Source organism: Emydura macquarii, unplaced genomic scaffold (genome assembly GCF_026122565.2).
Source record: "Emydura macquarii macquarii isolate MOO-44397 ecotype Brisbane River unplaced genomic scaffold, CSIRO-AGI_Emac_v2 contig_2897, whole genome shotgun sequence".
Taxonomy (NCBI): Eukaryota; Metazoa; Chordata; order Testudines; family Chelidae; genus Emydura; species Emydura macquarii.
Window position 1 is genome coordinate 14,417,464 of NW_027133034.1, and position 25,097 is coordinate 14,442,560.

The 25,097-nt window shown below is 39.4% G+C and overlaps 1 long non-coding RNA gene across 1 annotated transcript in view; it reads right to left on the minus strand.

The window, feature by feature from the left end:
- The window catches only part of LOC137166831 (uncharacterized), a 68,493-nt gene extending 45,003 nt beyond the window's left edge, over nt 1-23,490 (minus strand). Inside the window, exon 1 of the long non-coding RNA XR_010923836.1 lies at nt 23,451-23,490. This is a non-coding gene — a long non-coding RNA (uncharacterized lncRNA). The remainder of the gene's footprint in view (nt 1-23,450) is intronic.
- Nucleotides 23,491-25,097: the final 1,607 nt, after the last annotated feature.

The following is a 25,097-nucleotide window of genomic DNA, read 5'->3' on the forward strand; positions in this document are numbered from 1 at the left end:
GAACTAGCTGTTGATTTTTAAAATCCTCTTTTATGGGAAAAGTAGCTTACCCGGTATTTGGGTGTTTCTTCTGAAGGTCTGTGTGTCAGTACATAAAGACTACCTACGTTATTTTCACATGATTTTTATGAGAAAAAAAATCTAATTGACGGTTGGAAAAGTTGCAGAATGAAACATTTCTGCTCAAAACACTTCACTAATTCATTAAACCCAGTTCTCCTGCAATTTTATATATTTCTAATCACTGTAATGCAACCCCCCCAAAAAAGGAGAGTCAAAAAGCAATTGAATGTTAGTGAGCATGAAGTACAAATATATTTAGGGGACAAAACAGAAGTTTTGATTACAGGATGCACAGCAGAGCCAAGGTAACCTGTTAGAATGTTTCAGTAAGTTAGAAAAAGATGGATGTGGAGAGGCCTGTGGATAAAGTGGCAATTATACTGACCATACTATTATCCGCCTGTGGTGTGCACCATGTGGTACCTGCCTTTATAAGTGAAAATATCACCCCTAAAAGCAGCATTTCTGGGAATGATGTGGCATACATTGAAACATATGCTTGAATGACATCTTTTTAAGTGCTTTTTAAGGCTTTGAGTCAATATCCCTAGTGGTGTTTTGATATGTTGGTGCGAATACCAATGGGTGTATATTTCAACCAGTTTGTCTCTAAAGCATAGTATGGCATTTATCATTATTATGATTTGTATGTTGGCAGTACCTAGAGTTCCTAATTAAGAAAAGAGCTCCATTGTTCTAGGCACTGACCAGACACAAAGAGAAAGCCCCTGCTTCAATTTAAATAGACAAGAATAAAAGAGTGGGTGAAAGAAAGTATTACTATAGAAACAATGTCACTACTGCAACACTGTTAGCCTGTAGTACTGCAATACACTTACTGAAGGCGGGAAATTATTTGATTATTGTGCAGTTCAAAAGCTTTTAAATTCACAAACATTTATGTTGAGCAAGATTTCTGTGTGATGGGATGAGCCCTCAACCCACTGACTGCAAGCTTAACGAGCATCGCTACATGCAGGCAGTGCCAATTAGGTATGCTCTACTTGGAGAAGTGGAGCTTTAAAAGGTAAAGCTGGCCACAGAGTAGAGGAGTGAGTTTGCCCAAGAAAAGAGCATCTAGAAACAGCCTAGTTTGAGGCAATGGCTAGCCTTCTCCCATCCTTGTTTAGGGCAGACAGATGCTGCAGCCCTGAGAGAGGCTGCAGATATCTGATTTCCATCAGTGCCCTGTAGCTGGACCTGAGGAGCAATAGCAGGGACTGGAGATAATTATACTCAGAAAGGACCCTGGGACTGAGCTCAACTCCCACAGGGAACAATGAGCTTGCCCAGGAGTGGGAGTTCTAGAGAGGATCCAGAGCAAAAGACATAAAGAGATGATGTACAAGCCCAAGCTGACAGCCAATCAACCACAGTCACTAAGAAATAAAGTAAACTTCTAAAAGAGGAAAAGGTGCTGAAATATGAAAGCAATCTGATAAGTTTCAATTGCAAACTTGGCTACCCTACACTGCCGCTGATCTAAAGAAATCGATCAAGTGCGCACATGTTTTAGGCATTGATCTTCCCTGCTTTGAGGGAAATGTCATAATTAAAACTGATCAAAACGAGACAATAATTACTGCACAGGTGATGGATGGAGGTAAAGGAAGAAAAAAAAATTAAAGCCAAGTTCCTGGGTATGTAAAGGCTTAAGCAGCCAGCCACCAGGGAAGAGAAAACAGCATGGTAGCTGTGAAGAATGAGCCCACTAGCTCCACTCACCATGTGACTGCTTACTCTGTGACTAATGAAGGTTAGTGATATAATGAAACCTCTCTGTGTGAAAACATGCTATTGAGTAAACACCTGTGGACAGTGTAGAAACCTGAATGTTAAAATGAGCTACTCTTTGACTAAGATCAAGCACCCAACAGATCAAATAGACTAGAGGAGACACTTCTGTACTGGCGAACAAAGAACTCTTGCAAGCATATGGTGGCCCCAGAGAAGTGTACTCTATTTATAAGCTATTGATTCATTTTTTTCTATCTCCTGCCATGTTTTAATAGTAAAACCCATGCAATAATACATTTAATCTTATCCTATCTTTGTAAGTGTCCTAAGAATATAATAAATATTTTCAGATGTGTTGTTGTTCTAATGTCTTTACTGACTTGACAACTGACTAGTATTGGAAACAATGTAATAATGTAGAAGAATGAACTACATCAGTGTTTCTCAATTAAATTTGGCCACGGAACCCTTTTGAACTCCATAAAAAATTGCGGAACCCCCCAAACTGTCAGCAGTCTTCAAATGTCGAAATAAGCAAAGGTCAGCATTTCTCACTTAAATTACACTTACACTGGATACCCTCCGCCGGAAAATCCGAAACATCTTCCCTTTTTCAGCAGTGCGGAGAACAGCTGCTCTCGGCGGTGCAGAGAACAGCTGATCGGCGGCGCAGAGAACAGCTGCCCGCGGAACCCTAACAGTGTTCCCGTGGAACTCCAGGGTTCCGCGGAACTCCAATTGAGAAACACTGAACTACATTTTCATTATAGGCCCAATTTTTAAAGTAGCCTTAATATGGCCTCCGTAGTCAAATGGGGCACCAGTTTTGTGGGCACCAATTCTGGCACTGAAATGGCTACTAGAATGTGATTGCCCCCAACAAACCAAGTAATTAGATGCTTACTAAAATTTGCATCCACAGCTGTTTTCCTGGTAAAATTTGTGCCCCAACAAACTTTGGGTGCAAAATTGGATTTAAATTTTGGCACTATATTTTGCAGGAAATTTGGGAAGCAAGCATATAAATGTGTTGCAGAAATGGGAAAACGAATTAGTCTTTGACAAATGGCTTGGTCCGTACACAAATACTTGGGGGAGGGTGAAATGCATACAAAAAGAGTAATAAATTTTAAAAATTTCTAGAGTTCAGTTTAAACAAACCATCTGGAAGTTGGATGCTTAACAAACTTATCTGGCCTGTCTGAACTTCTTGAGTCAGAGAAAATGAGCTGGAAAATTCATTTCTGCTTCCATCTGGAGCCAGGACATGGATATGTGAAAACCTGAAGTAATTGTTAAAACTGTATCTGAACTTGTTTGAATTTGAAAAATATTTTCTTTGAATGTTAGGCAAAAGCTTGAGTCAGTTATCTTATCCAAAGTAATGATTAACTGAAACAATTTTTGGATGACTAATAGAGCTGATTAAAAACAGGGATAATTTTTGTAGAAACAGTTTTGAAACATCTCCCTTTTTTCTGTCAAATTTTGAAATTCAAATTTGAAAACCAGTTTTAATGGTTAACTTTGTCTCCTTTAATGCTTGTGTGACAATGGGCCAGGAAAGGTTGATCCTAGAAGACTGAAATAACCCAAAATCAACCTTCAAGGACATGTTTAAAGATATACAAATGGTAATTAGGGCCCTTCATTATAAATAGTTATGACTTTGAGGTTAAATCTTGCATTGTTAAGAGTTTGGAAATAGATATATGTCTGTAATTACCTATCATCTTGCTAGTGATTATCAATGTAACCAAATGGTTCCTGTCTGTCACTATATTCTGTTAGTCCACAATCAAAGGCAAATATTAACATTTAGGTGGAACCTGAATGTAACAATACTATTTTTTTTAATTTCTGCTATCACAGACCTATAAAAGACTCTAAGGTCCTGATCCTGTTTATCTCAAATCTGTCCAAGCTTCACACAGGGGAAGATTGGATCTCATGTTTGGGATCCCAGTTTATTCTAGTCCACTCTGCTATTTCTCATAGAAGAAATTATACAGACTCTGTACATGGACTATTTAGCCTTCACTTCTCTGGACTGCATTTCTAACAAGGACTGATGACCTCCAAGCTGTTTAAGTAATTTCCAGAGACTTTGCAAATTAAGAACTTTGCAACTCAATTATCATCTCTACTCTGAAACTGACTTATGAACTGTGTGTGTATAATGATCTTTTAACCATTACTCTCTTTCCTTTTTTTAAAAAAAATATTACTTTAGTTAATAAGCATTGATTTTAAGCATATATTTAGGTAAGATCTGAAATATTCATTGATCTATTTGGTAATGTGTCCAATCCTTTGGAATTGGTAGAACTTTTTTTTACATTTGATGGATTACATTTCAGTAATCCCCATCATATTTCACTTGGCTGCCTGGGTGCTAGACAAAAGGCTGGATAGTTTTAAGGAAACTGTGTTTTCTGTGTTCTGAATGACCAGTGAGGTGATCGGAAGCTGTTTATTTCTGCCTTGGTATATCTAATGGAAGAAAAACCACCAATGTTTAGGGGTCTGCCTGCCCCATTCTTTGCAGTTTTGCCTTCTTTAAGCTACCTCAGCTTGACTCCTCTAGAGGCCAACATCACAGCTTGACACATGGACACTTCTCACTGAAGAACTGGCTATTGAGAACATAGCCTAAGAAAATTTCAGCACCTGGAAAGTTAATGAATTGCAATGTTCTTTTTGGAAACATTTTCATTCTCCATATTCTTTCATTCTTCTCTGCTTCTTCCCGTGAGCTGCCATCATTCTGGGTACTTACACTCAGTCTCCAGACCAGGGCACAGCAAGGAGATAGCTCTGATAACAGTAAAGAACAACTTCCTCATGTCCATAGATATAGACAATATTTCCATGTTCATGGTACTGGATCTCTCATCAGCTTTCAACAGAATAGACCCGAAGGTATTGCTAATACACCTCCATGATTTAGCTTGAGTAGTTGGTGCAACACTATATTGGCTCCAATTATGGTATCTCAATTTAACTCAGAAAGATGACTGTCAGGATTAGCAACTTCAGATGATTTTGAGGATTAGACAGCCCTTCCTCCAGTTAGATTAAGTGGCTCAGCTAGGTTCCTATTGGGTTACACCCGCCCACAGCTGAAGTCCCCTCCCCCAGCCTAAAGGGAGAAGCTACTGAGCCCTGGACTCAGCTAAGCACGGGAGACAACTAATGAAAAACAGGAACAGGAGTGTTCCTGTGATAAATGGAGGGAACCTGAAGGGGACACCAAGCAGAGAACCCCAGAGAGCACCCACTGCTCCTCAAAGGGGTCTAGGAATCCAGCGGATGTGGCTCAGAGGAACTCTGCCTGGATGTGTGAATGTATGGAGGAACAGATATAGGCCCTACAGTTGCAGAGTACCCCCTCAGCCAAAATCCTCTTTCTGGTGTTGTAGATGGCCACTTTGGCCAGCGCTAGAATGAGGCTGATGAGGAGGTCTTGCGACTTTGTGAGGCCACAGATGGGGTGTGTGTAGATCAGAAGGTTGGAGAAGTGCAGCCAGAACTGTAGAAGCAGGTTCTGGAGGAGCTGGAAAAGGGGCTGCAACTTGGCACATTCCAAATAGACATGTGCCAGGGTCTCCCTCACACCGCAAAAGGGTCAAGTGTCAGAGAGAGGGGTGATCCACACCAAATACACACCCATGCTCCTGGCTCCATGAAGGAGCTGCCAACTGCTATCTCCGGTGGGCTGTGGAATAGAGACTAGTCCATCGGAGTTCCTCACCCTCAATGGGTGGCAAACAATTCCACCACTTAGTATCAAGGTGGGTCATGATGGCAAGGAAATAAAGAGTGTGGAGCACAAGCAGGGCCCCAACATGGGGGGGGAGGGTACACTTTACAGGGGCCCAGAGGCCCTGGGTGGCCTGACCCAGGCTACAACCCCCATTACCATGAGAAAAAAGGTTTTCATGGCTCATGAGATTGTATGTATAGGATGAGGGATTGTGGTATGTGTGTGGGAGGGGCCCCATGTTACAAGTTTGTACTGAGCTGGAAAAAATTATGCTTGGGCTCTGAGCACAAGCATGTACAGATGTGCCCTTGGTTCAAAAGTGAACCGGTTGAAAACCAGTTGCAGTAGGACTAGCTGAAGGGAGTCAGGCCTGGTTCCTGACTTCAGCAGGCCAGCTTTTTATTTTAGCAGCTGCTGCAGCAAGCTGCTGGCTGCTCAACACTTCAGTCTACAGTTGCAATTGCTCTAACTTCTGCCTTGCTCCTGTCCTGCATTGGCTCCAGTCCTGCTCCAGCCTTGCTCCTGGTTCCAGACTCCAGCTCCATCTTTCAGCGCTGGTTCCTGAGTCCAGCTCCAATGATTGGCTCTGGTCTGTGACCCCTCTCAGCCTGGTTCTAATGATTTAGCTTTATACTGCCAGCACACATTGACTGCTATGGGATCCTGCAGGGATCCATACAATTCTGTCTTCTCTCCAATATTTATACAAAACCAGCAGGAGAAATAGTGAGATTCCGTGTTCAGATGCCAACAATATGCTAATAACTGTGTACTTCACTTTGAATTGATCCATATAAAAAGAGTGATAAACTTAAAAAAATTCAAAGGTTCAGTTCAGATAAGGCACCCAGAAGTTGGATGCTTAATCAAAAGTTATCTGGTCTGTACTTCCACTACTAACATATCAGAACACCCACAAGAAATCAGTGTTGGCATGAAGAGAAGCTGATTCAAACTCAACCCAGGCAAAATGAAGGTGATGTGGATTGGCAGGGGGAAAATGCTTTGAAGAACTGGCTAGAAAACTGTTTCCCTCTTTCCGTTAATAAGATACAGCCCCATTAAAAAAAATGGAGCAAAAACCTCAGGGTTATATTTGACTCATCACTGAACTTAGATGACCGGGCAGCATTAGTAACTCAAATTGCTTTATTTCACCTCCAGCTCCTGAAAGAAGACAAGAGCACAGTGATCAATGCATTTTTCATTTTGGGTATGTCTTACACTGGAAGTGTAAGTTTCACTGGAGTACACATACCTGTGCTAGCTCTGCTCAAGCTAGCACATTAAAAACAGAAATTTAGCTGTGATACCATGAGTGACGAGAAGGGATAGCCACCTGAGAATGTACCTATGGTCTCAGATGGGATCATACTCAGGACAGCTAGTGCCTCCCACTGCTCACATGGCCACAATTATACCTCTATTTTTAGGGCATTAGTTTGATCAGAACTAGTGCTGGTACATTTATACTGGAGTTTTCATCTTCCATCTCCAGTGTAGACATATACTGAAACTAGTCTCAAAGGGTATCTGAAATTGAATGTGAAAATAATGCAAAGGTTCTAGGTAGTGCAAAATACAGCTGCTCATCTGCATGGTTTAGGGAGCCATGAACATACCAAGTCCATGCCCCGCTCTTTTTGCAGGCTCCCACTCTACTTCCATTGCCATTTTAAGATGTTGGTCCTAATCTGCGAAACAACTAATGCATCATATTTAGAGACCGCTTTATCTATGAATCATAAGACTGTTCTGTTTTCCATATGTCTATTCTGGTAACTGGTAAAACCCTCAGATTACCATACTATCTTAGTACCTCACAATTGCTAGCGTATTTGTCTTGAAACACCTATTTGGAGTAGGGAAGTACAACTAACCTCATTTTACAGTTGGAGAACAGTGGCACAAGGCCTAAATGACTTGTTTAAGGTAACACAGGAAATCTGTGGCAGTGAAGGGAACTGAACCTAGCTCTCTCAAGTTCCGGCGAGCTCCCTAAGAACTGCACCATCTTTCTGCAGAAGTAGAAGATGGGTTCCTCTAGAACAACACAGATAACAAAGCACGTGAGTTGAGAGCATTCAGCTATGAAATGAGCTTTCAGAGAAGATTAAAACAAATCCAGTCTAGCTAACTTTAGGAAATGCTGGAAAACCTTCCTACTTCATAAAGCTTTTGACATAATAGCCAGAATGACCTTGATGGATTAATACCTTTGTGAACATCTACCTAACACAAATCATTCACCCAGTCATTCTTGCATCAAGCCCAGTAACCTGGGGCTGAACTACAGCATCTCTTTTTGAAAGACATCCACGTCTGATTTAAAGATTTCAGGTCATGGAGAATCAACCACATCCTTTGGTTCCAACGGTTCCAATGTCCCAACCCAAAATCAAATTATTGGTGTAGGGATTTCTTTAATGCATTTGAATAAACAATCATATCATATAGTCTAGCAGATACTATTAGTTTTAATATTGAGGCCTGCAATGCTGTGAGATTCAAAATCAGAATTCAAATAAAAACAGAATGAAATCACAATTCATAGATAAGAGTTTACAGTGTTATTTCTACAAATATCAGAAAGTCGTTATTAACAAGCATGTATGGTATATAGATGCTTTCTGTCTTTAATGATGGGATAAAACATGAAATTGGACCTTGTGAACTATTCATGAGATCCAAGTTGACAGGATTGTATTTTCTTGCCATCAAGCTATTGTTAATGCCATTTTGAGCAGAGATGTCATTTTTTACTAAATTGCTAATTCCAAGGGGGAAAAAACTGTTTGTAAAATACCTTCTAAGCTTGCATGAGATATATGTTTAAAAAAACATGCTCTATGCTAAAAGAAACTGAAGCAAGCTCATAGATTAGTTCTGCTTTCATTTAAGAGGATCCAAATTTCACAGAGAAAATTGGAGGGGGGAGAACACAAATCCTTAGAATTTGGTTCTTGAGGGACTTTCACTTAGTTTTTAAGCTGCTCATAATGTAAAGAGAGAATCAAATGGGCTTGGACTCCAGCCAGAATGACTGGCAGGCAGCATTTAAAACATTTTAAAATCATTTTAAAATAGAACTATTTAACAAAATGCAACTTTAGGATTATTTTCAATAAGCTGCCTACTAGCTAAGATAAAAGCTGTGTGGCAGGAAAATACTTGATAATCACCTTTCCCTTGGACACTCACCTCTCTTCCTTCTGCTTCTGCGACCACTCTCCCTTAAAAACTCAGCTGGCCTAATGGGATGCTGAAAGAGGTTCCTATCACGTTTTCATAATGGGTATAGGCGTACCTTTTGTGGGAGATTTTGCGGAGAGGGATGTTGCTTGAGGGATGACGTTCAGGGAAAGTGGGATAGTTTTCTATTTTTCCCCTTTTACTCTTACATCTAATTATTCACTGCTGTAATTGATGGAGTTTACTGTTATTTCTTGTCTTTGACTGTGCTTTTAAATAATTGTAGAGGATGCCTGGAATGTAGAATAAGTGTGTGCTTTTGTTTTTGGTCTGTTTGGCTACATCTAAATAAACAGACAGAGATACTTACAGGAATAATGTCAAGGTGTTGGAATGAGATTTCCCTTCCTAAAGCAAGGATTTTTAGATATGACAGACTAGATGTTATTGTAATTGATATCAACATATGCTTAACCTTCTGTCTTCTGAATATCAACATAGCTGGCCATAGTCAGCCTTGATCAAACCAGTTTGTGCCACAGTAACTTAAAATACTTATGGCTAAAGATCTATTTTGATAAAATGAAACACAGACACATTTGAAAGGTGCCAGTCAGGCATATAAATTAGCATAACGACATTTTTTAAACAAAGAAGCTATTGCAAAATAAGATAGAGTGTGAATTTAAAATGCAACGGCTCTTCCTCACTAGCACACCATGTGGGCATTCTTATTCCACACAGAGTGCCTTTTTGTGGTTTAGCTTAATCCACTTCCAAAGAATAAGAGCATCTACACAAGGAACTACTGTGGAATAGCTATTGCAGGTGATTTCCATGTATAGAAAAGCTCTAAACATATTAACTCCTCTCCTGTCACCTTCCAATAAACCTGTGTATCACTCAACCCTGCTGTATTTGTCCGTACCAGCACTGCAGATATGATAGTACCTCCCAACTGGCAGTTCTGAGGGTGCCTCTTGCACAAAAATAGTCAAAAATTTAAAAGGGGAAATAAAACAAAAAGAAAAAGCCCCTTTAATCTCACCCTTTTTAAAAATCTCACGCACTCTACAGCTTCTCTCAGACTTCTACAGTGGTGTTTGTAAACAACCAGTAAATGAACAGCTCTCTCATTATCTAAACTAAGCCCCTTTGGATGATAATAATTGTTACCCTGTCATTGGGGGAAACATTTGGAAAGTCTGATCCCTGGATAAAAGAGCGGAAGAAAAGAAGCTTCCCATCTTCATTGTGAATTTCTTATTAAAGCAGTCTGCAAAAGTATGTTGGGCCATCTCCTTGAATAGCATGGGGTGGTACAGAGTTGTCCTAAAACCAGATTGGTCAATCACTGGAGAATTTTCCTTGTATAGGGGAATCTTAGGATGTCATAGGGCAACCATGCAGATGACATAGCCTGGGAAGAGAAGGCATAAATAGGGTATCCGTAAGCCCAGGATCCCTAGCTGCCAGGACAGGCCCCAGCTACTGCCATGGGAAGCTGTTATACAATAAAGCAACCCTGAGGCTGTTCTAATTTAATACAGGAGACAACCGCAGGATTGAGGAACACAAAGGTGCCTTAAAGCCACCTATGCACATGCACGTGAGCTACACTTCAGCAGAGAATCTGAGCTGTTTTGTCTTCTGATCTTCCAAAAATTAAATGGAGTTGGAGTACGTTACACTTTGGTTTGGGATTACTGATCAGTTTACTGCTGCATTCTTTTCCACAATGACTAACATTTTTATCAAAATTAGAGTTGAGATTTAGAAAGGAGGCTAGAAACTAGACTTTGCAGGAGAAAATTATGTACCATACTGACTTGAATTGTCTCAACCAATCAGTTTTCTGGGATTCTAGAAAGATACTGATCCCTAACAGCACAGTTTCTCTGAATTATGTAATTTTGTGCACTCTGACTGGATGTCTGATCTGCTTACCCATTGTCTGACTATTTCTGAATACCCAGAGAGTTATGTATATTATAGCACTCTGGCTGACATTCATTATTTCCCATAGTGCAGATGATGGTATTATTCTTTTATGGTTATTTATCTATAACCACACTGTGATTGAACTAATCTCTCTGCTGTGGTCATACTATAATCCATGTGCTTTGATTGGTTCCTACACTCTGAATTTTTAAATTCTTTACCAACAACAAAGAAGTTGCCTCAGTTTCCCACTCTCTACAATTGAGGCAGGTAAACTACAACATCTACCTGAAAAATAAATCAATAAAATACCAAAAGATTTTCTTCAGCCCTATATACAGAAATTACTTCCCTAAGGAGGAAGCACGGTCAAAGTTCTCATTACACTAACCAATCAGACAGCAGTTTCTTAAGATGACTGAACCATAATAAATCAGTGAATACAGCACATGGAGCGATTGCATTGCTGTCTAGCACTTGTAAATTCTCAGAAATATTTGTAAGAGAATATTTGAAATGTAATTAGCCTCTTGTGTTTGAGGAACCAATTAGCTATGTTTAATATACTAACATACTTGGTCTTTTAGTAGATAATCCAGAAAGGAGCTGAGTACCCTTCATTAATTATATTATCTGAGGGAGGAGGGTGCTCAGTACCTCTGATGAGCACTTTTAGGATTCAGTCTTCAGAGTGAGGTTTAGAGGACTCGACAGTACTGAATACAGAAGCTGTGTCAGTAGTACTAGTATAATAGAAAAAAGATCCAATTTACTAGTGAATTTATTTATTAATTATGGCAGCATGGTAAATGAAAAGGAAGGATGGCGTAGTTAAAGTCACAGCTGGTTTTATTTCAATTTTACACACACCCCATTCTGTTTTGGCACAACAATCAGAAATTATAAGAGGCAGGGAAGAAGCTCCCTGTAAATATTTTTAAACTAAAAAATGTAAGAAACTTCATCACTTGAATTTGCCCCCAAATTAGTATCGCCAGCAGAAATGGGGTGTGAGTCTCCATTTCTTTGCCAGTCATGGTACGGCACTGATTCACCATTGTTCCAAAATATTTGAGAAAGAGAGGATCTTCTGTGGCAGATTCTTCATCCACTAAGATAAGCACTGTATCAAATGACTATAAAAATGTATGGATCTCCATGGACTCCAAAAGGAATCTGCAGGAGTGGAATCATCTGTCCATTCAGATCACTTTACAGGATAAGAGTCTTTATCTACATGATATTGGCCTTTCCAAAGGGTGGCAAGAAAATGGTTTCAAATTAGCTTTATTAAAGAAAGAATGTTAATGACTTCAAAAATGACAACTTGCCATATATTTCACCAGGTTCATACCACAATTTAATGAAAATTATAGAACAAACATACCAAAGTATTTTCTATTAACCGTAGAAAAATCTCTGGTGATAGCAGTTAGAACTGATGGATTTATTGATGATATACAAATTGATAAGATCTACATAGTGGTTAAAGGTATTATGAAAAATCTTGATACAGAAAAATGTTTTCAGATGTAGAGTAGTCTGATAGCCAAATCTGTTAAAAGCTATAAAGAAACATAAGAACATAAGAATGGCCATACTGGATCAGACTAATGGTCCATTGTAGCTCAGTGTCCTGTCTTCCAACAGTGGTCAGTGTCAGATGCTTCAAAGGGAATTAAGAGAACAGCGCAATTACCAAGTGATCTATCCCCTGTCATCTAGTCCCAGTATCTGGAAGTCAGAGGCTTAGGGATATCCAGAGCATGGGGTTGCACCCCTGATCACCTTGGCTAATAGCCACTGATGGACTTATCCTCCAGGAACTTATCTAATTATTTTTTAAATTATAATTATAGTTTTGGCCTTCACAACATCCCTGACAATGAGTTCTGCAGGTGTTCCTGGTCCTAATGACTATAAACTGGTTCTGAGAAAATTGATCTACTTACTGATTGAACCTCTGTGTGGATTGTGGATATTGATGAACGATACCATGCTAAAATATTGGTGGAAATGAATCATTATTATGTGTGCATAAGAAAGATAAGTTTTATAAATACGTTAGAAGCAAGAGAAAGATGAAGAAAAATGTTGATCTACTACTTTGTGGGAAAAGAGTGCTAATAACAGATGATACCAAGAATTCTGAAGTGTTTATGCTTGTTTTGATTCAGTATTCACTAAAAATGATAATGTTGACTACATATTCAACACAATTAATATTAAAAACAAGGAGGAAGGAACAGGGAAAGAACAGGTTAAAGAATATTTAGATAAGTTAGATGTATTCAGGTAGGCAGGCCTGTTGAAATACATCCTGAGGTACTTAAGGAACTAGATGAAGCAATCGTGGAACCATTAGCGATTATCTTTGAGAACTCATGGGGGATGGGTCTCTCATTAAAAGGAGGGGTGGGGGAAGAGAACCTGGGGAATTATAGAACAGTCAGCCAAACTTTGAGACCTGGAAAGATACTGGAAGAAATTATTAAACAATCAGTTTGTAAGCACCTGGAGGATAATAGGGTTATCAGAAATAACCTAAATGGATCTGTCAAGATCAAATCAAGTCAAACCAACCTAATTTCTTTCTATGACAGGGTTACTGATGAGAGGAAACTGCAGATGTGATATATCTTGATTTTTAATAAGGCTTTGACACAGTCCCTCGTGACATCCTCAGAGGCAAACTAGTGAAATGTGGCCTAAATGAAATTACTATACTATACTATAAATGTACTACAACTGGTTGAAAAACCATACTCATATAGTAATTATCAATGGTTCACTTTCAGACTGAGAGGAGTTATCTAGTGAGGTTCCACAGCAGTCTATCCTAGGTCCAGTACTAGTCAATATTTTCATTAATGACTTGGATAATGGAGTGGAGAGTATGCTTATAAAATCTGCACATAACACCAAATTGGGAGGGATTGTAAGCACTTTGGAAGACAGGTTTAGAATTCAAAATGACCTTGAAAAATTCGGAAATTGGTCTGAAATCAACAAATGAAATTCCATAAAAGTTCAAAGTGCTATATTTGAGAAAGAAAAGTCAAATGCACAAATACAAAATGGGGAATAACTGGCTGGGTGGTAGTATTACAGAAATGGATATGGGGGTCATAAAAGATCACAAATTGAATATGAGCCAACAATGTGATGCAGTAGTGAAAAACGCTAATATCATTCTGGAGTATATTAAAAGGAGTGTCATATGTAAGATATGGGAGATATTACTCCAGCTGAGGCCTCACTAGGGCCAAGTAGAACAGGACAACTGTGTCCAATTTTGGGCATCACACTTTAGGAAAGATGTGGATAAATTGAAGAGAATCCAAAGGAGAACAAAAGTTATCAAAGGTATAGAAAACCTGACCTAGGAGGAAAGATTACAAAAAGTGGGCATGTTTCTTCTTGAGAAAAGAAGACTGGGAGGAGAGTTGATAATAGTCTTCAAATATGTTAAAGGCTGTTATAAAGATCAATTCTTCTCCATGTCCGCTGAAGGTAGGTCAAGAAATAATGGGCTCAATCTGCAGCAAGGGAGATTTAGGTTAGATATTAGGAGGAAAAGTTTCTAACTTTAAGGATAGTTAAGTTCTGGAATAGGCTTTCAAGAAAGGCTGTCAAATCCCCACCACTGGTGGTTTTTAAGAGCACCTGTCAGGGATTGGGATGACCAGAAATCTCAATATTAGGGTTTTGTCTAGTATAGGCAACCTGTCCTGATTTTTCACACTTGTTATCTGGTCACCCTATCAGGTATGGTCTAGTTATATTTGGTCCTTCCTCAGTGCAGGGGATTGGACTAGTTGATCTCTTGAGGTCCCTTCCAGCCCAGTTCTATGATTCTATGATAGCAGCATGCAAGAATTAGCACAGAACTATTTCCAAGCTTCTGGCAAAAGGGTCTAAAAATCAACTGGAAGAAAGGCAGTGAGAAAGTGGCTTATCACTTAAATGGTATTGCACTCACTAACTAAGTAATATCAACATCATATGCATGTTACAGATCAAAGAGTGTAAAACACTGAAGCTATCAAGAATGAGGTGATCCTTAGCCCAAGCATATTTTTGGAATAAGGATTTGTCATCAATACACATACTGAAGTATGAGGCCAACTGCATTATGTAACCTACAAGATATTTGCACCATACTTAATTGCATCACTAAGGGATAGATTATGATTTGATCTACACATCAGCACAGATAAGTAACAACCCTGTCTTATGTCCCTATGCAAACTACTTGGACTATAGGTCAAGGCACATAGGTTTAAGCAGGGTACATGCCTGCTTAGTCCCCACCTGGAACAACTGAGCTGGTACGGGGTGAAGAATAGGTAACGTCTTGGCTCCAATTCCTTGCTCTTGGACCAGTGCAGCTGAGCTAACGGGGTGGGGGATGGCTATTAGTAATTTACTGTCAGCTTGTAACAGCAGTAATTAACCCCACCCTCAAACCCCACTGAGCAAGGCAGGTGCAAGGAGGGACTTTTGGTACCTTGAGCCACAATTCCTTCAGCAGAATACTCCTGGGGCAGCACAGCTACACTCCATCCTGGTGACAGAATCTAGCCCAATCATGCAAACCTTCTGACGCTATCTGTCATATCATGAACTTTGTCCAAAGCTGAACTAAAGATGATGGCCTTTTAGGCTCTTGTAAAACATACAGCCACTTCAGAGAGAGATGGTTATAGAATCATAGAAGATTAGGGTTGGAAGGGACCTCAGGAGGTCATCTAGTCCAACCCCCTGCTCACAGCAGGACTAATCTCAGCTAAATCATCCCAGCCACGGCTTTGTCAAGCCGCAGCTTAAAAACCTCTAAAGATGGAGATTCCACCACCTCCCTAGGTAACCCATTCCAGTGCTTCAGCACCCTCCTAGTGAAAAACATTTTCCTAATATCCAACCTAGACCTCCCCTGCTGCAACTTGAGATGATTGAACCTTGTTCTGTCATCTACTACCATTGAGAATAGCCTAGCTCCATCCTCCCTGGAACCCTCTTTCAGGTAGTTAAAGGCTGCTATCAAATTCCCCCTCATTCTTCTTTTTTGCAGACTAAACAAGCCTAGTTCCCTCAGCCTCTCCTCATAAGTTTTAAGCTCCAGCCCCCTAATAATTTTTGTTGCCTCCGCTGGACTCTCTCCAACTTGTCCACATCTTTTTTGTAGTGCAGTTTTAATTGGTCTCATAGATATTTTGGCAGCCACCCATTGGAAAAAGTGGAATTTGCATTTATTACAACCTAATCAAGGAAGCTGGAAATGGCTTTTCCATCCTGTAAGAATTTTCAAGGTTTCAAACTTTTTTCTCATTTTGAACCAGGACGAAATTCAAAATTTAAAATTTTCACCAATCAATAATCTGAAAAAAATTGCAAGTAGGTCACTAAACATGTATTGTTTTCTTTGCCTTTTTTTTATATTTTAACCTTTTAGTATAAATTAACTACAATTTCTAAAAAAAATTGTTTTGAACTGAAAACAAACCCTTTGCTCTGAAAGTGTCAAAATGGGACATTTTGATAATTTCAATTTTTTTTCAAAAAACTTTCAGAGAAATTCCTTGAAATCAACCCTTTCCTATGGGTAGTTTCATTTTCAACGAATTGGCATTTTCCAATTAAAAAATGTTTAGTTGGAAAAACCCCAACCAGGTCAACTAACAAATTCCCAGAAAAAAGCTGCTAAGCACTGAACATTTCTTAAGTATAGGACATTGAAGACTAGAGCTCTTCAATTCTGCTGTTTTGGTTCAGTCTAGTGTCCATAGAGAAGAGATCTACAGTGTGGGTCCAAAAGTAAAAATATGCCCTTATTAAAGGGATTCATAGTAGAAGTATTCCATATAGAGAAAAACCAGATTTAAGTTCCTAAGAAGACAAAATTCTTGTTTGGCATAAAATCAATGTCTACACTAATGGATTTTAAGTTACTCCTTTTTAGTATTCCTTTCATTTCCGTTTAAAATATTCATTCCTTATTCCTCCTTTCAGGGGAGCAAAACAGAGAAAGTGAGATAGTCAGGAGAATCACAAACGACAACATAAATTCAACAAGTATGCCATTTTTCCAAGAAATCTGAAAAGAGACTGAGCAGGTAAGAACCACAAAGGTATCCCAAAGGAACTAGGCTGAAACTTCTCCAGAGAGACATTAAGGTGCCCATGGATGCTCCCAGAAAAGGGAAAACCAGAAAATCTGTTTTAGGGTTTTAAATGAATAGATTTTGTGGGTGGGAGGCAGTCAAGATGTTTTCCTCTTATCATTGAATCTCAATGAATCGTATCAGCCTAATGCTCAATGACCCAGGGTTTATCAAACTCCACAAAAGAATGATTGTTTTGTTTATACAACATATTTCCATGGAAAAGCATTCCAAAGTCTCCTTTTTCTTTGGATCATTTGGAAATTAACAGTTCTTGTCCAGAATTTAGAGAGTCCACCTGCTGACTCCATTCACAGTAAACAGAATTATTCGTTATAATTGCCAGGCATTTCTGACAGTCTTTACTCTTTATCCTTCAATTTAGATTGAGCTGGCAATTTAGGCAAATGCATAATAGGGAGTAAATATTAGCATTTCTTTCAAGCCAACCAGCACTTAAAGTTTACAGCTGTCCAGATTATATAACCCTTTGACTCATTTCTAATTAGCTACATATAATGACTGTTAATCCTGCTGTTAATTAACCTGCCTTTAGGTAAAAATGTATTTTGTTTTGATGAAACAGGATTGAATTTTTAGATTCTTTTTAATCTTTACTTTTAAAAAAATCCTCTTTTAAAATAGATAGCTTATAGCTATAAACTATCTCTTTGGCCTTTTTTCTCCCTTGTTTCTGAGCATAGTGATGATATTACCTTGGCGAATTTTCCTTGTTGAGAGAAACAGGAGGTTGATTTTTGGTTGTTCACATTCCCATTTAAACTGTGAACTAAAATAGTTCCCCATATGCAGAAATCAATGACTATATAGTGCCTATTGCAAGCCTCAACGCATTTTACAGAATCATAAGCTATATACATAAAGTACTACATTTTCAAACATCTGCACCAAATAACCCAGACTGGAGTTGGGCCAAAACAACAGGGCAAAAAACAAACTCACAACCTCTTCTTGGAAGAATACAATGATAATTTCTGGTCATTAAAAAAATTACAAGATCTCAATTTTATGTCTCATTTGAGTGACAAGTTTTTCCCGTGCACAAATACTTTGGTGTTGGGGGTCAAAAGTGCCAAAGTAGATAGCTAGCTACTGCTTAACCTCATACTTGGATGTTAATTATTAATTGCTATCAGTTTGTCAAGCAGCAGCAGCATGCTCAGCACTATATAAGATTTAAAAATAAAGAGAGCCCAAACCCCAAAGCGCTCACAATCTAAAATTCTGAATTGGAGAATGAGTGCCATCTGTACCTTGTTTTTTTCCTTTGAGGTCTTCCAGCCAAGTATTACATAGGCCTGACACTATTTAGCTTGTAAAATCTAGAATATCAAAGCCCATGATGGGATGGCTCAGGCTATCTGATGTCGATCTCTACTTTAATTGTGGAAATCTAAGCATAAACTATGGTACTACTACAGTGATTGTTTTGGTCAACACCCTATGAAATAGCATGCCAATGATTATCTAGCCACCTTTTGTATATCTAGCTTGAAATCTTTCAACTGCATGAGTCATGACAAATTCAGTTTGCAAATATGATCAATTTTGTGATTTCACATGGATCAATTTCTGGAGTTAAGTACTTGCTATAATTTCAGATTTCATGCAAATGTTAGGTACTAATGTGTTTGTGGAAACTGTTATGATTACAAAAAAACCAAACATAATGTCCTTTAACTTGAATTTACTACCATATCTCAAATGCTGAAATTCTATAATGCTGAGTTGAGAATCATTAGACCACATTAGTTACATTTCAACATGGGTTGCTATCTATTAAGTGATGCCTCACAGCATCCTTACTGTAATGCCATTCCCAGAACCACCATCCAGATAATATTTTAAAATGACATTATCGTGGAGGAAAGTCACTAGGTATCACCCGGCATGATTTTTCAGAGGCTCTGAACACCAGTAGCTCCCCCTCATGATCATAAGAGAGGCTGGTGCTCAACACATCTGAAAATCAAAACACATTGTTTCTCCACAAACCCAAATTGCATCACTTGAGATGGTGGCTGCAAGCTGCTACCCCAACTGCTGCCATACAGTCAGAAAACAAAAAATATCATCAGCTGGTTCAGTGAAAGAGAGACAGACAGCTGTGCACCATTCATGTATTGGTAGTATTGCTGCCCAGAACGCTTAACAATCTCCCTTAGCAGTCTCCTATGTGATTAGAATAAGAAAGGTAGCAAAAGGGAATCCCCACCCGAATTTCATGGGTCAAAAGTCTAAGGCGGCAAAATAAATTAAATAAAACACTAAATAGCTTAGGGGTAATCTACACTTAAAACGTACAGTGGCACAGCTGTGTCATTACATCTGTGCTGGTGTAAGAGCACTTGTGTTGCCGTGTTATGTCGATGGGAGAGAGCTCTCCTGACAACATAATGAAACCGCTGACATGAGCAGTGGTAGCGATGTCCGAGGGGGACAATGTCCCACTGACATAGCGCTGAAAACAGAAGAGCTTACACCAGCAAAACTTTTGTTCAAGGTTGTGTTTTTTCACACCCCTGAGCGACAAAAGTTTTGCTGGCATAAGTGCCAATGTAGACAAGGCCTTAGAACCAAAGTCTGGGCTAAATTATCCTAATTTGGGATAGAAAGCTGTCAGCATTCTCTCATAACCTGGATAAACAGGTTGATTGTCACTGACACTCCAACAGGAAACTGTAAAGTACCCATCAAGTGAGGAATTTGTCACAGACTTTCCAGATTTGTTACTTAAGCTTCTTTTTTAGTATAGTGATCATTGTGGATGCCATGTCACACAAAAGAAGGTATTACCTTTCAATCTACTGTTAGGCATATTTCCCTAGTGGGTGTATTTTATTGGCATCCCCTGTTCTCCCATCAAGTACTGGTAAGGATGAAATATTTGTGGATATAAATATTTATAGAAGCCCATAAGAAAGAGAGAAATCTTTGGAGGCCCTTTTAAGAGCAGAACAAGATTTTTACAAAGGGGACACACTTTCCTACACTTGAAATTACACCCTCCCACTATTGTGCTGTAATCAGCCTAAATCACAGATTGACTCTGCCATTGCATTTTGCCTAACTGTGAAGCTGTTTTCATTGTTTATCATTTTAATGTACAATCACTGGTGATTTCCTGGGTTTTTTTTTTTTGGTTTTTTTTTCAATTTGCTACTACTGCTCTGCAAAGAACATTGTAAACACATTCATTAAGCCAAGGTACTAGGCAGATAGAACTTGTGTTTTCATCCTCTTAATGGTCCTCCTTGTAGCGAGCTTTTATATGGAATTATTTCCCATATGAAATTGCTTCAATGATTACCGATGAGTAAGACATATTTACTGTTAATGTTGATATTCTGTTTTGGTTTGGGAAGGAAACCCTTGTTAATTTTAATAGACAATTTTAATGACTATTTAGTCAAAACTCAGTTTAATTTACAATCGGGTGCAATTCATGCTAAATTCATGCTTCCACGCTGCTTTCTTTAAAAATGCCACCTACCAACATCAGTAGGTGGGGGAACTTGATGGGTCTGGCAGTGAAATGGGGATAGTCCCAGAGGCAAGGAAGAGAGGCACTTGTCAGGTAGCTCTTCCCCTTGGGAGTCTCTGGCAGCCATTGGCCAGCTGGAGGGGAGGGATGCTGATTGGCCAGCATGCCCCAACTCCCAGAATTTAACTCAGCTCAGGCGCCATGTGAAGCCTCTTTTAGCTCTGTTCCAGCAACCCCCTTACTCATCCAAACTAAGAATGGGAACCCAGCCTGACCGATGCTTTGGGTCTAGTCAATTGCCTGTCTAGGGGGGTCAGGAAGGAATTTTTTCTCCTGTTTTCTAATTGGCAGAGGACTAGGCTGGGCTTTTGCTTGTTTTCCCCTTCCTAACAACACTTTCAACCTACAATGGGTTAAGTAGGAATACATTTAGTACCTAAGTGAGGTAGAAGGGTAAAATTATTTATTCATCACAACGTGGGGCTGGCTTCCAGTGTGGTTAAGAGAATAAAATGGTTTCCAGAGGTAACAGCCCTGGGATTTTGATGATCAGTCTTGGGTTCAAGCTGCTCTTTCTCCCTTGTGAATAGGAGGGTGCTAAGAATTAGAGAGAGCTGAGACCTGCAGGATAGACTGAGGAGACCCTATCCTGCATTATAGTTTATATGGCAAGAAGCCCTGTAACCTCTGCACTGGAACCAATTAAATTCCCAGTATGGGTGATGGGCGGGAAGTGCCCCTCCCCTTGCTAAAGTTTAATAAAAACTGCACCCTTCTGCTTACTTCCATGCATCTGTCTGTCCTCATTTTGTCCCTGTGTTCACATCAAAGACCTGCCTGCCAGACCTTCTCAGAGTGTCTAGTGGAAAAAAACCAAATGCTGCCAAGGGCATAGAAGCTGCTATCTAGGGCTTCTAAACTGTGCAGAAACTGAGATCCATTCTAGCAGACGTAATGATTTATATATGGCATCCAGCCTTTCATTTTCCACAGTTCCTAAACTGTGCAACTCAGAGACATAAGTTTCTCAGTCCAACAAAATGACCGGTTCCTGTATGTTTTAGGAGTTGCACAGTGGGGTATAGTGTCTAACATGGGGAGTTCCTGTTCTCTGTAGACATGTCACTGTACTGTGCTGCTTAGGAGCTCGGGATGGCAGCTAATAGAATCATAGTAGATTAGAGTTGGAAGGGACCTCAGGAAGTCATCTAGCCCAACCCCCTGCTCACAGCAGGACTAACCTCAGCTATATCATCCCAGCCAGGGCTTTGTCAAGCCTCAGCTTAAAAATCTCTAAAGATGGAGATTCCACCACCTCCCTAGGTAACCCATTCCAGTGCTTCAGCACCCTCCTAGTGAAAAACTTTTTCCTAATGTCCAACCTAGACCTCCCCAACTGCAACTTGAGACCGTTGCTCCTTGTTCTGTCATCTGCCACCACCGAGAACAGCCTAGCCCCATCCTCCCTGGAACCCCCTTTCAGGTAGTTAAAGGCTGCTATCAAATTCCCCCTCATTCTTCTCTTTTGCAGACTAAACAAGCCCAGTTTCCTTAGCTCTCCTCATAAGTCTTGTGCTCCAGCCCCCTAATCATTTTTGTTGCCCTCCGCTGTACTCTCTCCAACTTCTCCACATCCTTTTTGTAGTGGGGGGCCCAAAAATGGACACAATACTCTAAATGCAGCCTTACCAATGCCGAATAGAGGGGAATAATCACTTCCCTCGATCTGCTGGCAATGCTCCTCCTAATGCAGCCCAATATGCTATTAGCCTTCTTGACAACCAGGGCACGCTGCTGACTCATATCCAGCTTCTTACCCACTGTTACCCCCAGGTCCTTTTCTGCAGAACTGCTGCCCAGTTCGTCGGTCCCCAGTCTATAGCTGTGCATGGGATTCTTCCTTCCTAAGTGGAGGACTCTGCACTTTTCTTTGTTGAACCTCATTAGATTTCTTTTGGCCCAATCCTCCAGTTTGTTTAGGTCCTTCTGTTTCCTATCCCTACCTTCCAGGTCTCCTATTAACTCCAGTTGCTTTCCCCAGGAAAGTGCTTCAGCCTATTTTGCCTCACAGTGATTCTAGAAGCCCCATACTTCCTCAGCCTGTGCCTTGTTCCAAAAAGCCCATCCTCCTGCAAAGCCCCTAAGCTTTCCAAACTTGTTATTTCTCTACTAGAATCCAAATTAATAGTACACATTTTATATAGTCTTACTCTGATGTGCATTTTTAGAATGGTTTCAGTAAAACGGAAGGTTTTGCACGGTTGTGTAAGCAATCTGCATTGACACATAATTCAATGGCAGCTTTGCTGCATAAATTGGGAGGCCATGCCACATGATTTAGGTCCAATATCTCTTAGACTACCAAGAGCCTTGATGTCACTTGATTAACACTATGGGATCAGAATATTTAGTTAGCAGCCTAACAAGACAGGCGAGATGGATGAGATGTCACCAAGTAGGAAGTTAGCTCCTGCTAATGATTTACAAAAGTGGCCTTTCAGTCAATTATATGGTGAGTACACAGTTACTGATATTTTTAAATCAATGTCACTGCCCAGAAACTGCTTCAATACATATGGCATGTCTTCCACCCTGACTTCTTTTGACATGGGGAACTGAGAGAGGGGTACACTTTCAGAGTGCCAAGTGGTGATTTAGCTGCTTGACTGTCATCAAGTCAAGGGAAATTAAACAGCTAAAAAGCAATGCTTTGAAAACGTACCCTCCCATGAACTCTATAAAGCTATGGCTATTGAGTTATCTGACAATGTACATCGGTAAAGTCAGTCTTGAGCCACTATGACACTTCACATGCTTCACTTGCATGATTTGCTTGTTGACCATATATGATTTCAACACTGCAGTCCACACAGCTGACAGATGTGACAAAGTAATCTTGTTGAATGCATTATATACTTCAATCTTCCCCTTTCCCTCTTACTCAGCATGAATTGTTACAATTCTACATTCCTTTAATGTCTTAGCATCTGCAAATAGCTTTTCAATCTGATAAATGTCCAATACTTAGTGGAAGAAAGTGCTTTCTCTGAAATAAAAAGGGGAAAACACAGCAAGTACCTACCAGCTGGAAGATAGAAAGATTCAGGGAGCAGCTTTCAGTTGCAAAATGGCTAAATTAGATCTGCAGCAGCTGGTGCCACCAAATTTAAAGGACCAGCCACAGAAAATCCTGCTAAGAAAAAAAATAGTTCATTAGAGAGATTAACTCTCCAGAAAATGAGTTATTAGGCACCAGAAAGTTAGCAAACATCCTATTAAGGTGAGTCTGGGGAAGGGGAAGGAAGAACAAATAAATGAACACTGGATAGGTCAGCATTTCATTACAGAAAAAGAGAGAGTGGGAAGAATATTACTCTGGCCTGAAAATGCCTTATGAGCACTAGCAAGCAATGGGAGAAGTGTGGGGATGCAATGCTCCAGGGAGAGCTTTGAAGCAGAATTATGCCTGGAGCTGTGGGGTGAGAAAAGGAAGCTATTCTCTTGTGCGCATCAATCCCACTCTTTGGTTGATTTTTGGCAAGCACAGGGTTACGACACCACCACCTCCTTGCTTCCTTTGCAGTGTCTTGAACCCCACAGTAAACTGGGAGAAAGCAGTCTCTGCACTCAAGATCACATCAATATATGGTGTTAAGGAATCTATTAACCTGTTGGACTTTATAACAATCTACAAGAATTGATAAAAATGTATTAAAATATTAACCATTAGCCCTTTATAAATTGTTTATAAGTTGAACCTGAATATGAATTAAAAGGAGTCATAAGTATCCCATGAATGTTCCTGACATGTTTGGTACTTGAAGCCATGGGCACATAGTATCTTTGAACATCTCAAAGTCCCATGGTTAGTGTAATCAATTTGCCTGAGTGTTGTGATAATTCCAAAAGGGATTTTATAGGATTGTTTAATTCCTGTAAACTTTCTTTTTTGTAATGAAACATATGTAAATATTATTTTAATTTGTATCTTGAATTGTTATAGAACATTAAATAACTAGGCACACTGTTATCTGCTAAAAATGAATGAAGCGTTGCTTAGGTAATGTAGATTTTTCATTTAAAAGGAGTGCTTCAGCTTTGTATCTTGCTTCCTGTTTCTCAATATACGAAGTATAGTGTATCAGATGAGAATTGATTGGTGGTAAAGTCTTGGCTGGAGATACAACGTCAAAGAAAAACTAGATGCTTTAAAGAAGAATTAAAAGGAAATGTCAAGTACAGTATTCTAGGGCAGACCCAAAATTCAATCATTAAAACGGGTAAGACATCTTCCAGATTCATATTATATTACACTTAAAAAGTTATGTTAAATGAATGTTAAGGTTGTCTAGTTAAGCACACAGGCAAGATTTTTTTAAAATGGGTGTCTACATTTATACTCTCTGATTCTTATTTGGGTGCCTTAAAAAGTGTCCTCATTTTCAAAAGTGTTGTAATTAAACACTGTATCATAATGCATATGGACAAAGGAGATAAATGAAGGTTGCACACAGGCAACCTTAAATCTGGCTTTTCCTAACTTTTGGGTGTTTGATGTTTCAACCTAGTAATGGTCTTTTAATACAGTTATGTGGGTGTGTAATTTTCTAGGTTTTTAAAAACACACCTGAAAAAATCCAAATGTCATTATATGACATCATATTGACATCTACATGATACAGCTTTGGAACATTTAGATCCACCACATGGACACCTGAGCTAACAGAGT